Here is a 16,398-nt window from a genome sequence, read left to right on the forward strand (position 1 = left end):
TTTCGTTTTTGCACTGGGTGTTAGCAGAGTAAGTTTCCCAATGATCCATGGTCCACCTATGATGTGTGCTGGGATAGCAAGACAAACTCCATCTCCACAAATGAAAAACATCCCCTGTGGTAATTGAAAAGAGATATTAAATGCTGACTAAACTAAAGAAATATGATTACACCAATATGTCTGATTTTTATATGTAGCATGACAAGGAGAAACATCTGTAACTAAAGCTTGATTTTTCTCAGTATAATTAAATTTGGCACAAAAGAGCATTTTTAGAGAGCCAAGGATCTCCAATTCTTGAGGTTTGAGAGATGCCTTGGGAAGGTGAGGAACCCTTCAGTGTGAGGATTTAGTGTGACCCTCAGGTGACACCAATGCATGGTGTGGCTGCCCACACCAATTCTGTCTGGCTCATATTGACTCTTTTGTTTATTTCTGGTAAGCTTCTTCATCTGTTGCTACTAAGAGTTTCAGACTTGGAGGAATGGAACAGGGAGAATGAGGGTTCATTCTGCCTCTGAAATTATACCCACACGCCCCTATATATGCAAAATCCAGCTGGAGCTCAATTGTCCCAGTGCCACAAAAGGCAGTAAAAAGTAAATAAATAGCAGAAAAAGAAGGGCTAAGGATAATCTCCCATCTTTATTGGATGCAGAAGAAAATATAGTGGCAAAGAATGAGGAAAAGGCTGACACTTAAAACCTTCTTTCCCTCAGCCTTTAAGAGTAACAACAGCTGTTGTCCAGGTACACAACTCCCTGAGAGGGAAAACAGGGATAGGGAGCAGAATGGAGCACCACAACCCAGGGGAGAATGCTTAGTGACTTGTGGAGGGATAGAATGTAAGACGATAAAGATAGTGCAGAAGGTAATCTCACCCCTGAGGAGTTGCAGCTGTACTAATTAGCAAAGATTAGGAACAGGCCTGCCCTTAACAGGCCACAGCTGTGTCCAATGAGGATGAGTGCTATAGAAAGGGGGTTAGCTGGGTGAGGAGAGTGTTAGACTTTGTTGGCTGTGCTGTGAGGAGCTGCTCGTGAGAAATCACTGAGAAGGTATGGGAGCTTTGCAATATGATAACAACAGTGACTCGTTATTGAATGCAGGCTGACCCCAATGTCTGGGAATGATTGGTATCTGACTCCATTGATTCAGAATGCTGAACAATTGCTTTATTAAAGCTGTACTATATTACACTAATACCATATTAAAACTATACTAAAGAGATACTATACTGTGTCAGAACTCAAGACATCTCTCTGGCTGTCCTAGATGGCTTGAGCCCCTACCAGGGGCCTCAGAGACCTTGGCACAGAGCCCCTGTGACTTTGATTTTGACCCATAAAACAAATTACCACCTTTATATAAAAAATTACAAGTCAAAAAAGTTTAAGTAAAATAATAGTTAGCTTATGATGGAGTGAAAAATAGATTTTTAAGGTTTTTAGAATGGAGGCTTGAATTCCCAAGATAGAAGGACAGGGTATGCTTAAATTCTTTTATCTTCTTCCTAATCTCCATGTTCTGAGTGATGCTAGCACTTTTAGATTAAAGTAGAAACTCACTGTCTAACATAAGTGATAAGTATTAAGAAGTTATTGTAAATAATGTACATATAGTTTTTAGTATAAAAGACAACACTGCCTCTGAGGATGGTTAGTGTCCCTCTGTCTTACCTGCCAGACAGACCTCAGCGAGCCAAAGAAAGAATGTTGTAGGTGAGAAATAATAAGCAACCTTAAGAATGAAAACAGAAAAAATCCTGACTCCTTCTTCAGCTGCTGAGCTAAGAAAAGAGACTTGTACGTATCTCGAAGTCACTCTGACCAGCAGAGATCCCAGGAATACTATACTATACTACACTATGCTAAAGAAAATCCATGACTGTCTGAGACAGTCAGGATACAGCTTTGACCCAATTGGCCAAGGAAACAAAACAATCTAACAATCTTCACTGGTGTCCAATTAACAAATCACTCTTGGCAAACAATCTCCATAACACATTCCATGTGTGCAAAACAACAGGAGCAGTGAAAGACATGAGAATTGTTTTTCTTCTTCTCTAAGCTTCTCATTGCCTTCCCAGGAGAAATCCTGGGGGAGAGGGAATTATGTCTCTCTCTGTTCAGAGACTGTGAATGCTGCAACTTGCCACAGCCCTTAGATACGTACAGGTCTGTGGGGCTGGGTGGGATTCTCCCGGGGTGCTGAGACCTGGTGGAAGTGCTCGCTGTCCATCATTCACCAGCACTCTTGACTGTGGGGAGCTCCCAGCTGACCTGAGGTGAGCAGCTGTGATCCTTATCTACAATAAGGAACAGAATCTGGGAACTACAGGAACAACTTGGTGTTGGGAAAGGTTTAATCTGGAGAAAAGGAGGCTCAGGGAGCCCCTTACTCCTTTCTACAACTACCTGAAAGCAGATTGTAATGAGTTGAGGGTCAGCGTCTTCTCCCAAGAATGAGTGACAGGAGAAGAGGAAACAGCTTCAAGTCACACTAGGGTTTAGATTGGAAATTAGAAAAAAATGTTTTCATGGAAAGAAAGGGTTTCTAAGCATTGGAACAGGCTGCCCAGGGCAGTGGTGGAGTCACCACCCCTGGAGGGATTTAAAAGATTTCTAGATGTGACACTTGGGGATGTGGTTAGTGGTGAGCTTGGCTGTGCTGAGGGAATGATTTGACTTGATGAACTTAAAGGTCTTCTCCAACCAGAAGGATTCTGTATTTCTGTGTGTGTGTATGTATATATATGTATACATGTATATAAAATAATGAGATTCTCTTCCTCGTACACTCAACACTGTTTCCCTTTTGGAATATTTCTTTCTGTTTTGCAGTGTCATAGTGTACAGATATGTCAACTGAGATGAGGAGCTGTCTGCTTTGGTACTTTGCAGAAACCGACAGTATGTCTTGAGTTCAGGTGAGAGAAAGAATGCAGTGAAAGGACTAGAACCCTGTGTTAGGAGAGCAGAGGTTATGTCAGGGAGGAACCACATGCTCTGTCCAGATTTTAAACAAATACAAACAAATGTCAGATATTTCTGCCCATCCTCGTGCCCAAGCCACACAAGACAACTTCTTGAATGTCTCGTTTGTTCCATGTGCAGTCCTACTTGGTGTCTTAAGTCAGGCTTATATTAATATCACTCTAAGATTAGCAATTTCCTGTAGGAATATTTGAATTGCATATCATAGACAATTAATATTAAAGTCTTTCTGTGGTGCCTTTCATCTCAAGAGTGTGAGAGTTTTTCAGTTTTGAAAAATGAAGATGAAAAATTGTTCATTTTCTGGTCTTTTTAAGCTTTACTGTATTAAAGAGCTCTTGTGGTTGGCATCACACCATTAAAAGCCAGAAGCTGATAGCCACAATATTTCATGTGTGGTAGGCTTTACAACAAATTACAACACTGACTGCTGAGACTATCTAAGTTGCTGGAAAAATGGATTTAATTGCCCATTCTGAAACTATTTCCAGGATCAAATAGAATTTCTTTAACTACACATGCTCTTTATAACCCTGGTTCAATTCTGTTGCAGTAAATCTGAGGGGAGAGCAGAACAGCAAGTTAAAAACAGCACTGAGGTTTTATAGCACCAACATTAAACTATATGTCATCTTGAAATTAAAGTACTGGGCTGAAAGGTTTTCTACTTACAATGATTTGTTACTGTGTGGGTATCTAATTTGCATTTTAAAATCTCTTTTTGCCCAGGGGCTAGGGGCATGGTCTGTTTGTGGGAAGGTGTGTGGTTCTCTGTGACCTCCACTGGACTGTTGACTTTTTGTCTCGCTCAGGTTTGTAGAATTTCCCATTTTGTGAGGACTCTGTTTTGTTGCTGTCACCAGCTACATAAGCAATTAAATGACAAATGGGGACAAAATAAGCATTAAGCACAAAAAAGACTAATCATTACTATTTTACAGTCCTTACTGGATGTGATTTTCAATGTGTGTTCATATACATGAAATTACTGCAGATACTTCCATTTTGTTGTGGTTTAAGTGTTTGTTGGAGATTCAAGGCAATGGTAAATTCAGCTTCTTACACCTTACACTGATTCTGGAACATATAAACATTTTGACACTTGATATTTGTAAAGTCCAATGGTAAAGGGCATTGCTCTCTGTAAGTTATACATGATTGCATGTAAGTTGCCTGGAATGGGAAAGGTGCTTTATTCCTTAGGTCAGAGGAGGCTGAAAAGGTGCTTTTCTGCAGCCTGGCTGGTTCTCTTTCCCATTGTGATCCTGCTGGCTCACTACAGCAGCCTCAGGCAGTGAGCTGCTCCCCATGTCACACAGCTGTATGCCTTGGCCTTCCCCTTGTGAGTGCCCAGCTTGGTGGTTCAGGAGGTCCTGTTCTCCCTTTCTGCTGTGCAGCTCCTGAGAGCACTTTTGTGGGTGAGACCTCAAGTGCAGGTCTGTGGTGGGGGGGCTGTTGCCCCCACATAACCTTTTGTTCTGCTCAGCAGTGCTCTCAATACATGCATTGTCTATCAGGATCAGGCACCAAAGTTTTTTCCTAAGTAACTCAAAAGTGAAGTGGCTGAGGGGGTGATTTCCTTTTTTCAGCTTTGGAATGAGCAAGGATACTGAATCACAGATATAATACACAATGGTTGGGGTGGGAAGGAGCTTCTGGATGTCATTTGTCTGATGACTTGTGAAGGCTGACATAGAACAGAGACTAGACAGAATTAAAGAATAAAGTAGGGAATTATTAAAAGGCATCCAGTTTGGGCAGCACAAGAGCCCAGCCAGGGGTACACCAAAAATGAACCCAAAATGGTCACAAAATGCATGACTGCTCATGGGGTCTCTCACTGTGATCAGTTCTGCTCCATTTGCATCTTGCAGTTCATTGTCCCATTCCAGCTTTAGCCCATCCGGTCCCATCCTGCTTGTTTTTCTCTCTCCAGCCCACGTTGTTTGTGCTCTTGGGCTGAGATTTGGGTCATTTGTCCTTGGTGCCCAGCTGGAGCAGGAATTGTTTTGTCTCCCTGCTCTGTGCACAGAGCTCACCATCCCCTGATATGAAGCCCAGACCCACACACTAAAGCAGCCCAGAATCTGAAAAATATAAAAGCTGAAACCTGAGGCTTCATGTTCCCCAGCAGGGAGGCTGAAGCAGTGCTGCCCAGAGCTGGCTGCCCAAACCATGTCCAGATGGTTTTTAAAAGCCTTCAGCCATGGAGATCCTACAATCTCCATGGGCAAGTTGTGCCAGTCATGCTCACAGTAACGAAGCATTTCCTGATGTTCAGCTCCAGTTTGTGTCCATTGACTCTTGTCCTTTCACTGGGCACCACTGCAAAGGGTCTGGCCATCTTCTCAGCACCTTTCACTCAGGTATTGATGTGCTTTGGAAGATCCCCTTGGGCCTTCTCTACTCCAGGCAGCCTTCTCTACTTCCTCCGCTTTCCTCACAGGAGATGTGCTCCAGTCCCTCAATCATCTTGATGACCCTGTGCTGCCTTGTCTCTGTTTGAAAAGACAGGTGTCTGCTAAGAAAGGCAGGAGCCTCCCCTGAAGTGGAAAAGGCAAACACACTCCCTCTGAATTATTATGATTTTGAAATTAGAAGGCTCTCAGGCAAAGATATGGGAGTAGGAATAACAGTGCTTTACGAGGAAAACTAAAAAAAAACAAAACAAATGTAATAGTAAAAAAAAAAAAATAGAACTTGGCCCCCTGGCCCCCTGTGTGTCAGGGTGGTGGCACAGCCCCATCCCATGGGGGCTCAGCCCTCCTGCAGTGCCAGCTGTGGCTCTGCTGGAGCAGGGATCCTGCACAAGGGGGGAGTTTTCCTCTGCAGCTCCAGGGCTGCTGGAGATGGGCCTGGGCTCCCTCTGGCCATGCAGGGCAGCAGAAGCTGCTCCTCTGGCAATGCACTGGGCAAAGGCTGCTGGGCTGTGCCAGGCTCACATTGGATCCAGGTAGGAATGCTTGGCTCCTGCCCTGGGCAATGCAGCATCTCCCCATGGGATGCTGGAATTGGATCAGCCCTGCAGGGACACTCAGTGGCCATGGACAGCAGAGATCTCCTGCAGGGAGGAGTGGCTGGGGGAGAGAGAAAGAAAAAACTGCCCCAATGGACAGCAGAGAGCTGCCCCACCTGTGACAGATGGTGATAGAATGCACACCCAAAGCCACATCTTGCATTTCCAACTAAGACATGCCTCCAGCACGTTCCTGGGCTCAGCTCTCCAGGTGTGGCCTCAGCAGAGGGGAGGGATCCTCTCCCTCAGCCTGAGGGTGCTGCTGTGCTCAATGCAGCCCAGGAAACCGTCAGCCCCCTTTGGCCCCTCAAAGGCCCACTGCTGGCTCATGTTCCACCTGATGTGCACCAGAACTGATGCCCTAAGTTTCAGCTTTCCTATTTTGCCAATTCTGTCCTGCCTTGGTGTGCAACCTCTGAACTTGAAGTGTTAGCAATTCTCCTCACAGCTCAGTCACACAAAATAATACTTTTCTGGCCTGAGAACCAAGGACAACATTACAGCTTCAGGCCCAAAAAGCACCAACAACAGGGAATTGAGGAGAGCAAACTGGGAGGATAGGACTGCATAACCTGCAGCTGGAATCGGACAATTAACCCCAATATGGAAATGGACCAAAACTTAAAGTGTGAAAACTCCTGACCTCATCCATCTTGGGTGGAGCCATGGCCTTGTACTGCCCATGGTGTATCCTTTGAAAGCCTTTTAGTAAATCTCTACTTTATTCCTTTAACCCTGTCTAGCTCTGTTTTTGGCATCCTCCCAAGGCATCAGAACCCCCAGGGTTGGTGCAGAAAGGAGCAGGATTGGAGCCAGAGGGTCCCAGGCACTGCCTGACCCTCCCTGGGGCTGGTCCCTGGGGAGCCCTGGCACTTGCCTGGGCTCTTACAGGGAAAACCATGAGAACAAACAAATCTCCTCTCCTCAATCCCACCTGGGGCTGTGGCAGGCTGATGTGCACTGCCAGGCCTGCAGCTCCCTCTGCTCAATTGCCCTTGCTTAGGAGAGTAGGGAAGGGCACTTTAACCTCCACTTTAACCTCAGGAAGTGGAGTTGAAGTGATCAACGTGGGATTTGGAGATGGGATGTGAATTTTTTGACTGGTAGCTCAGACCTGTGGAGGATTTTATCAAAGGCTGAATTTTGTAAAAAAAATTAAAATAATAATAATAATAATATTTAAGATTTTTAAAAAATTATGAGCATAATCACTGCAACATCCATGCTCATTTTACAGCATATTTGTAGTTTGATTGTTTAAAGTGCTTTTTATTTCCATGTTTATGCCCTGGGGACTTTACAAACTGTGAGCTAGTCTAAAAATATGTGAGATTTCTTCTGAGAATACTTGCTGTGCCAAAGTTTGGTATTTTTTGTTTTTTCTTTTTAAATAATGAGTAATGTTCAAATTAGATAATTCCAGCATTTAAGAAACAGTGCAAGGAAAAAAGAGAGGAGGAAGGGGCATGGCAGGGAGCATCTTCATTGTGTTCTTTTCTTTTGAAGGGAGCAACCCTAGAAGTCTTCTGAAGTGTTTTTAAAAATATCTGTTTGTATTTATTTCCAACATGTTTCCTGGGAATTCAGTTGTGAATTAGGTCTCAGGAGACTGCTTTCCTTGGCCCTTTCCTACAACGTCTCATAGCCTCAAACAAATCCTGGTTCATTCATGCTCATATTCCTTGCCTGTGGAAAGAATAATTGTAGATTTCTGCAAAACTGTAGCTAATTAATCTTTTTTTTTTTTTTTTTTTTTTAAATAGTAAGCTTTGGAGAGGAGGACTTTGTTATGCTTAGTGCACTTTTCAAATTCTGCCTTGAATGGAATTTTGGAAATGGGTGACTTCAGACAAAACTTTCAGATTTCCTTTTCCAGGTCAAAGTGGTGCTGTTCAAAGCAGAACAAACATACAAGTGAGGGCAAAGACTCTCTTGTTAATAATGTAAAGATGATGCTTAATATCAACTATGTTACTACTTTTCTTAAAAAAGAAGGGAAGAAGAAGTGCAATAGCAGCTCCACCAAAGCCTTAGTCCTGATCTCTTGCATTTGAACCTAGTACTTGTCATCCCTGAGACCTGATGGTAAAGTTTCTTTTTCATCCTCCAGCTCTTTCAGTGTGCTTTTTGTGACAGTGTTTCATACACTGTCATTCATATACTGTTTCATTTATTGTCTGTGAAGAAGGTGCTTTAAATCCATAGGAACAGAGATTGAGTTGGAATAGTGAGGCCAGTGTTTTAATGTTGCTCACCTTGTGCTTCAAATGAAGATGTGTTGCTAAAAAAGTGCAAATTTGCAGAGCAAATTGAGGCAGATTTCCACCATTGTTCGGTGTCAAACTTGGAAGGAAATTATTTGGGTTCTGGAGACAGGATGATGACGTGTTTGCTCAAAGGACTTGGACACATCATGGTGTGGTGGTGTGCTTTGGGGAGCAAATATTTTGTTTTGAAAATGCTCTGTTGGAAGAGGAGGGTGTGTGCAGAACAGAAATGCTCAATTCAGTAAGCAATGAGAAATTCTAAATGGACAGCTCCACCTCCATTTCAGGTGGAAGAAGGAAGATAAGTGAATCACTGTAATCTGTTAATAAATGTTTTTCTGCAGTTTTGTGTTTTAAGTCATAAATGACATGAATCAAATGTTTATTAAAATGTTTAAAATATATTATTTAAAATAATATAACAAGAGTTTATTTAAAATATACTAACAAGGGTTTTGCAAAAAATTAAGCTTATGAAAATGAGCAGAGCCTTTTTTCTGCTGTATTTTTGGATTATTCCTCTTTAAGCAGCGTGCATCTCAATTCCTGGAATGCACAAAGAACAGGCTTTTTATTTACAGATGTAGAGAATTTCACTGTCAGGGAACTGAGTTATGTTATAATAGAGGAACAGTGTATTAGGCCTCAGTAAACCAGTTGTGATAAATCTAAAACTGAAAGTAATTAAACATGAATCTTCCTGGATTTTTATTTTTTACTTATTTTTAGTACTGTCCACTAAGATGGAGTTAATAAAAAGCCAAAGTGCTGCAAGAATGTGACTGTTCTTGGGTTATGTAGCACCTCATGAAGCATAGCAGGATACTTGTGAGGCAGCCTGTTCTGAGAACTTGATATTCTGAAGAAAAGAACTAAAAGATTTGGATCGCTTACCTAGCTGTCAAATTTTCAGGCTTTTCAGCCAAGGTTGCTACTGCATGCCAAATCTTGCAGAGGCTTAATTTGAGATACAGCAACAGTTCAACAAAACTATGTCTGTCCAAAGCAGAACTGAAGGGGATAAAATTCAATGAATTGCTATGTTGTTTCCAGGGTAATCAAATTCAGTCAATAGGAGCTCAGTAATCTGGTTTTTTACATAGCCCCTCAGTGTTATAATTAATTCAGTCTTCAGTTTGGCAGGTTGTGGATTATGTTTAGATTATCACCCTGATGTGGGCCAGCTGGGCTTCATTGCACCTGAAGGCCTTTAATTTGGAGATTATCTGGAACCTTGATCGTAATGCTGGTGACCTCTGTTATCTCTGCTCTTCAGAAAGTGTTTCTTTGCTGGTGCCTTTGCTCTGAGGAGCACAGCAGGCAGCCATCCACAGCATTTGGGGACATTCTGCTAATGACTTAGGATCAGCACCTACCCTCCAATTACAGTTTACTAATCTGGAAACTAACAGCTGCTGAGGTCTCTGTGCTTCTGCAGAAATGTGATATATTTTCTGTATCTAAATGAAGAACTGTGGAATGGTTTTGATTAGGAGTTTGAAGAGCTACAGGGACAGTGGTGCTGTCTGCCTGATTAGCTAAGCCTGAACCTTTAAAGTAGCTGGCTTTAGAAGCCAGTCAGACTGGGAATTGAGCAGGGATATGTTTTTAGGGCAGTCTGTGAGCAGAGAACAGAAGAGATCTTTCTAAAAAATAAACTCAGCTGCTTACTGTTTGTACGTCCATATCCTTGATTTAACATGAAGTTGTTGCCTCCCTTCTGTTCAGTGGAATTAAGATTAAAGGCTTGTTTGAGTTTTAAATAGCTCCATGGGTAAATGCAGATTTCTAAGCTACAGACCAAAAATCCTTTGAAAAAAACAGGTATTAGAAACCCTTTTCAAAGTACTGCTATTTCTATAAACTTGCCTTCCCACAATATTATGTCAAACAGTTCAGCATGTATGACACTACCCTGGAGGATTTGGGCACTGGTTACAATGGTGCTCTTAGTTGTATCTGTTCCAAACTCAAATTTCACCTCTATTTTTCACCACTATAAATAAAAGTCATATTATTGCCTGTTGCCAATAATTTGTTTCTGCTCTGTGCAACTTGCTGGAAATAAACATTCTAAGTTATGTGGCATTATTGACAAAAAAGCATTCATGGAGAAGACTTAAACATGTAAGGAAAACTATGCCAAGGATCTGTGTGGCTCTGGCTTTGAAGCATAGCACAAGCCTGACCCTGCATCTAACACAGAGGAACTGCTTTTTGTAATGTCATCCATGGAATTGCTTTGCAATGGCAGATTTTGGGTTCTGGCTCAATCTGGGATGTCATGCACACCCATGAGTTCCAGCATCTCTGCTGATACAGCAGTGGATGAATTTCCTCTGTGATGTGCTCTCCTCATAGCTCACATTAATGATAAGGGAATTTAATGAATAAATCCCATGGCAAACACTGCACTGAATTTAATTCAAACTTGTGAAGAATCTGCAGTAAATATTTATTTTCTTGATGTCCTCAGATAGATTCCTTGAGGCTTGCCCCAAACTTTCAGATGATAAATTGTTCTAGGAACAGCACCTTTTTGTGCAGCTGATAGAGTCATAAGAATTCCAACAGCCTTTGGGGAGCACACTGCTTATGCCTAAGGACTATTCCAGTTACAGGAGTTTGTTTCAAAGAGGATTTGTGTATTTACCACAAGCTCTGGATTTACAGCCTTTAACATGCAAGTTTCAGTCAGTGGGCTCTCTGCCCAAAACCTCTAAAACACGTTTCCAAACCACAAAACCAACAAGACTCCTTCTGAATCAGTTCTCAGACTCTAATTTCATTACTTATTTACTTTGAGCCTTTTCAATTAGTCTGGCAGTATCTCTAGAAAGTTACCAAAATGGGGCGCTGAGCCACTAAAAAAAAAAGGAAAAAAATCCTTATGTCATGGGAGATTTGTTGCACAAAAAGTCCAGGAAGTTCCTCTGAAGCTGCTGCAGTGCAGTGACTTCACCTGCTCAAGATCTGTGTGATATTCAAAATACACAGTGATATTCAGGGAGACCTGTGAAACAGCAGCAGGGGTGAGGGATGAATTTCCAGTTCTATTTATGGCTTTCCTTGTAGGTAGCTCTCCTACAGCTTTTCTCACAACATGTTTCCAAAAGTTATAAAGTGCTGTACACGATGTGTCTTTCTAATCCACATTCTTTAGAGCTATTGAAATAACAGGATTTTTTGTTGTTCTTATTTAGCTATGAAACTGCTGGATAATCCTTTCTAGTTAATCCAAAACATTCAGACATTAAAGAAATATTTTAATTTAAAACATTTCCTTTAATTCTGAAGGTATAAGCTTTGGGAAAAGTATCCAAAATGTTTCATTGAGAATATTAAAGGAAAAAAAAAAAAAGAACAAACTTTTGAACTGTATTTTTCTTCAAACTCTTTGTGTTTAGTCCAAATACACAAATGATTTAGATATCAAGTTATGGATTTTTAAAGCAAATGTAATAAGGAAAAAATCTTGGCAAGCTCAACTCATCTCATTCTCCTTTGAGCATAGAGAGAAAATTTGGATAAAAAGCAAGCTAAACTTATTTTGTTCATTTCAATACAGCCTGTGCCTCCTGACCTTCTCAGGCTGTGCATACAGCTTCAGATGGAGTTTTGGGACAACCTTGCAGAGTGTGATCTGTGCTACCTCTGTGTGGCTTGAAAGAGTGTGGCATTCACATTCTCTGAAAAAATTCCTTTGCCCAGGATTTTTCTCCTGGGAAGCTGAAAGGCAGCAAGAGAGGCCCCAGAAAAAAGGAAAACAATTCTTATCTCATTTGCTTCTCCTGTGTTGTGCTCATGTGGAATGTGTTTGGAGATTGGTTACCCACAGGTGATTGCTCCATTGGATTCTGCTGGGAGTTGTTTTCACTCTTTGGCCAATCAGGGCCAAGCTGTGTTGGGACTCTGGAAAAAGTCAGGAGTTTTCATTATTATCTTTTTAGCATTCAGTAAGTATCCTTGCTGTATTCTTCAGTATAGTATAGTGTTCTTTAACATAAATAGTATAATAAAGTAATAAATTAGCCTTCAGAGAACATGGAGACAGATGTATCATTCTCTCCCCTCATTGGGGTTGCCTGAATTTACAATAAAAGAGTAATCTCTTAAAAAATTTAAGACAATTTCTGTTGCAGATCAGTTCTCATGTTCAGCATGTGAGGCTGAGGACCAGGCCCAGCTCCTCCTCAGGGGCTGCTCATGTTCCTCTGTCCTTATGGAAATTACACAGCTTTTTGCCAATGCCTTTTCCCTGGTCTTAGAATTATGAGTCAAACATGGTTAAGGGACAAAAAAAGGGGTTTTACCTCGGTATTTAATAGGGATTCTTACATGCAACAATTTGTCAAGGTGGAATACACCGAAATGCACACACGGTGCATCATGTAAACAATTTTTTAGACTTTGCAAATTAGCATATTTGACAAAGATTTCCCCATGAGAGGCTTAAATGAATGGTGTGACATCTCCTTATTTTAAAGTATTTCTCCCCAGATGGACTCAATCCTAGTTTAGAGTATGTTCCACAGAGAACCTTGGTGGCTCAAGACAGAGTGAGGCTTTTGGGCCTCCAGCTGTGAGGCCTTTAGGATGTTTGCTCTTCTGCTCTAGCAGAACACCAGGACTATGGTATGATATTAGGCTTAAAGAATTATAAATATAAATGCTAAGAATATGTTATAAATGTGTATAAAAAGGAAAGGCAAAAAACCCCATCATGGCATCAGTGTCAGCTCAGGGGTCATCTTCTGAGAGAGCAACTTGGGAGTGACTGACAGCTCTGAAATCTGAGAGCATCCTTTCAACCTGGAACACAGCAATCTGGGCCACCCCTGGTGTGGGGAGGATGTTCCAGCAATGCCACACTGACACTGTGGAAAAGCCTCTGGAAGTCAGTGTCCTGCTGCACCCGCCATCCCTCTGCGTTGCAGGGAAAGACTTCTGACTTCATCTTTTCTGCTCCTCCACGTGACTTAGAATCTGACAAGTGTTTGAGCCTTTTCTGAAGAAGTGGGAGACTGGGCAAGGGTGATTTCAGCTGCAGGAATATCTCGTTGCAGGGGGTTTTTTTATGAAATGGGTAACTGCTTTTTATCAAGATATATTTGTGAGGCAGAGGAAGGGAGCTGATAGCTGGGATCACTTACAAGATAAATTAATGCAGATTGAAAGGGTTGTAATGTGCACTCAAATGAGCATTATCCTCTGTGAGAGATTCTCCAGAACTTTGCAAAAGCACTGCAAAAACATTGCTTGCCATGTGACTTTCTGCAGGGAGGAGTTCCAACAATTTTACTTATTTAAGGAAGTTGTGAGATGGAAAACATCAGCTCTTTGTGCAATTTGCTGTTTTGTTTTTGTTGATGCCCCAGAGTGTTAGACCTGAGCTGTATTTCCATGGCATCATGGAATTTACTGGATAGCCTAAGGGACTTGGAACAACATGTGTAACTTGTATTTAAGGGGATCACTCTTTGGTGCCCACCTCTAGAGGTGCTGCTGGCATCAGGCTGTTGAGATAAATGTTTCTGCAATGACAATGTGAGGAGAGGGGCCCAGCAGCATTAAACACTGAAATCCATGGAGCATCTTTGGGATGTCAGATCATGTGTCATTAATACAAAACAGTGAAGTATTTAGAATACAATTGTGAATGTCTGCTTGATATTTAATAAGGCCAGAAGGGTGAGGGCTTTGTGTGGTTCATTGCTTAGCACAAACCTTTAGCATTTTCTGTATCTTCAGTTTAAAGTGTGATTAGCTTCACAGAGAAGAGTTTAATTTTCTTTATATAATGCTATTATTTCAAACTTTAAAGACCTGATTCTTTCACGTGGACAGATCTTGGAAGCTTTCTGTTCAGTTCTTAAGATTCCCTCTCCAAATGCTGTTGGCCTTTAGTTCAGTTTCTTGGGAAGCTGAATCTCTTGAGGAAAGCTCTTTCTGCTTTAAAGATGTCAGGTTCCAGGCATCTGAACTCCTCAAAACCAAATTTGTTTTCTCATTCAAAGCACCTCTTTGCAGCTAAGGCCCTTTGTTTTTAAAGGGATATTGCCAATTAAAATTGGCCACTAAGGGTAGATATATCAACTTCAGACCTCTAAATTCTCATGGAAGTGTTTTTTAAGAAAACAAATATTCTCTTTGCAGTATTTAGAACCTGAATATTTTAGCATCAAAAAGACTTGTGGTGAAGTGGATAAACAGAAAGCCCTTTTTTCCCTATCCTTCCCAAGCCCCCTAAGTTCTGAGGTGCCAGCAAGTGGCTCTACAAAAAATGTTTGCTTAAATTAGCATTTGCTTGGTTTCTAATTTTCAGTCCAAAAACTAAATGAGCCATTAAAGGAAACCACACTAATGAGATGCACTACAAACCAAAATACGCCAAGGGCAAAAAGCAGGGCTTTTAATTTGTTCAACTTTAATTTGGGCTTTAGTTTGTTCAAATCTCAAACATCTGGCTGTGATGGACAAGTCACTGAGCACATTCAGAATATCAGGAATAGACTTTTGCAATCAGTGTTTGCCTTTCTCTGTTTGCTCACTCATTTTCTTGGCACAGGGTGGTGCAGGAAAATGCTTTAAAGGGCAAAGGCTCGGAGCTGTAAGCTGAACTTTGCTTTGGATGTGGACCATTGGGCCTTGCTGCCAACTCCTTGATCAGTCAGCTTGCACCACAGCTGGAACCACACACAAACACACTGTCTGTGAGCACTGAGTACCCCAGTGCTTCTCAGGAGTCAGGGATGGATGGAAGCATCTCTCAGAACAACAGTCTCAGTGCAGATGGAGACTTTGAGCAGTAAATCAAAGCAGTTTTGTTGTTCCTCTGTGTTCAGAGGCCTGGTGGGATTCCTGGGGTTGGTATTCCTAGGGCTAGGATGTGTAGTCTGAGCTTCCAAAGCAAGAACTTGGGGTCAAAGCTGGACTTGTATAAATTCTTGGATAAATTCTGCTGTTGGCCACAGGACAGCTTCTTCTGGAGAGTGTCTGGCTTGTGGTGACTCACTGAGAGCATCAGTGTGGCTGGCACCTGGTAGCACTTGGGAAAGTGTACAGCACAGCCACAGCCAGCCAGGCTTATCCATCTGGTTAGGACAATTTTCCCTTTTCTCTTTTGCTCCCAAAATCAAATGTCTATTCATGTACATTTAGATTGGTCCCAGAGGAGAAATGTAGCATTTTACCTGCCCTGCCATGCAATGAGGTGCCTCATTATGTTTGTTTGCACTGTTAGCTGGATACCTACTCTTAGAATTGCCCAAGGTTATTTGACCACAAATCCTTGTAAGCAGGCTAAAATGGCATCTAAGGGACCCCGGTATCAGTTGTTGTGTGTAAAACTATTCTTGATTGCCTTCACTGAAATTGTATCCAGACAAAGTGAGCTGTGAGCTCTGACCTGCTCTGTTCAAAGTGGTGGGATCCACCCAGATTGTTTGCAGGAGGAGATTTTGGGGCAGCTCCCCAGTCAGGTCAGGTGTGTACAGTTGCAATCTGGGCTGCAGCAAGAATTTCTTTTGTCACCCTTGGTTGTGGGCTTCCTTGTGACGCACTGTAGGTTTTATCTTCATGTAGCAGCAGCCTCTCTCCTCTGCCTGGAGTAGTGATTGCTCCTGCTGAGGCTCAGTGGGAAGGTCTCCACCCCTGGCAGGTGACCAGTCCATGTGCACATCTGGATTTGTGGTTGTCAAGTAGCCTGACTTTACTGGCTTCCTCTTTTGTGTGCATGTGTGTGCTTTTCTTTCTTTTTCTTTTTTTTTCTTTTATAAGAAAGAGTAAATCTATGTGGAACAGGACTCCTTCTCTGTCTTGTGTATATACAGGTTTTGTTTTGCTGAACTTTAATTTTTAGAGAATGTGAGAAAATGCAGGCAATTGTTTTATAAGTATCTTTAAACCCAAGTAGTTGTCACAATTCACAGCTTCTGCTCTGTGGATCTTTCATACTTCTTTGTCCTTTGGGCATTTTCATGCACTGACCCATCCTTCTGCTTTTCATGTACTTGAAATCATATCTATGTAGTCCTTTGCTAAATATAGTAATCTCAATCCACCTTTTTTCTTTGCTAAGTTACTTTTATATTACTTACAATAAAAACAGGTCTGCATG

The sequence above is a fragment of the Agelaius tricolor genome, unplaced genomic scaffold (assembly GCF_023055355.1).
Source record: "Agelaius tricolor isolate 1412-34295 unplaced genomic scaffold, bAgeTri1.0.p SCAF_12, whole genome shotgun sequence".
Lineage (NCBI taxonomy): Eukaryota > Metazoa > Chordata > Aves > Passeriformes > Icteridae > Agelaius > Agelaius tricolor.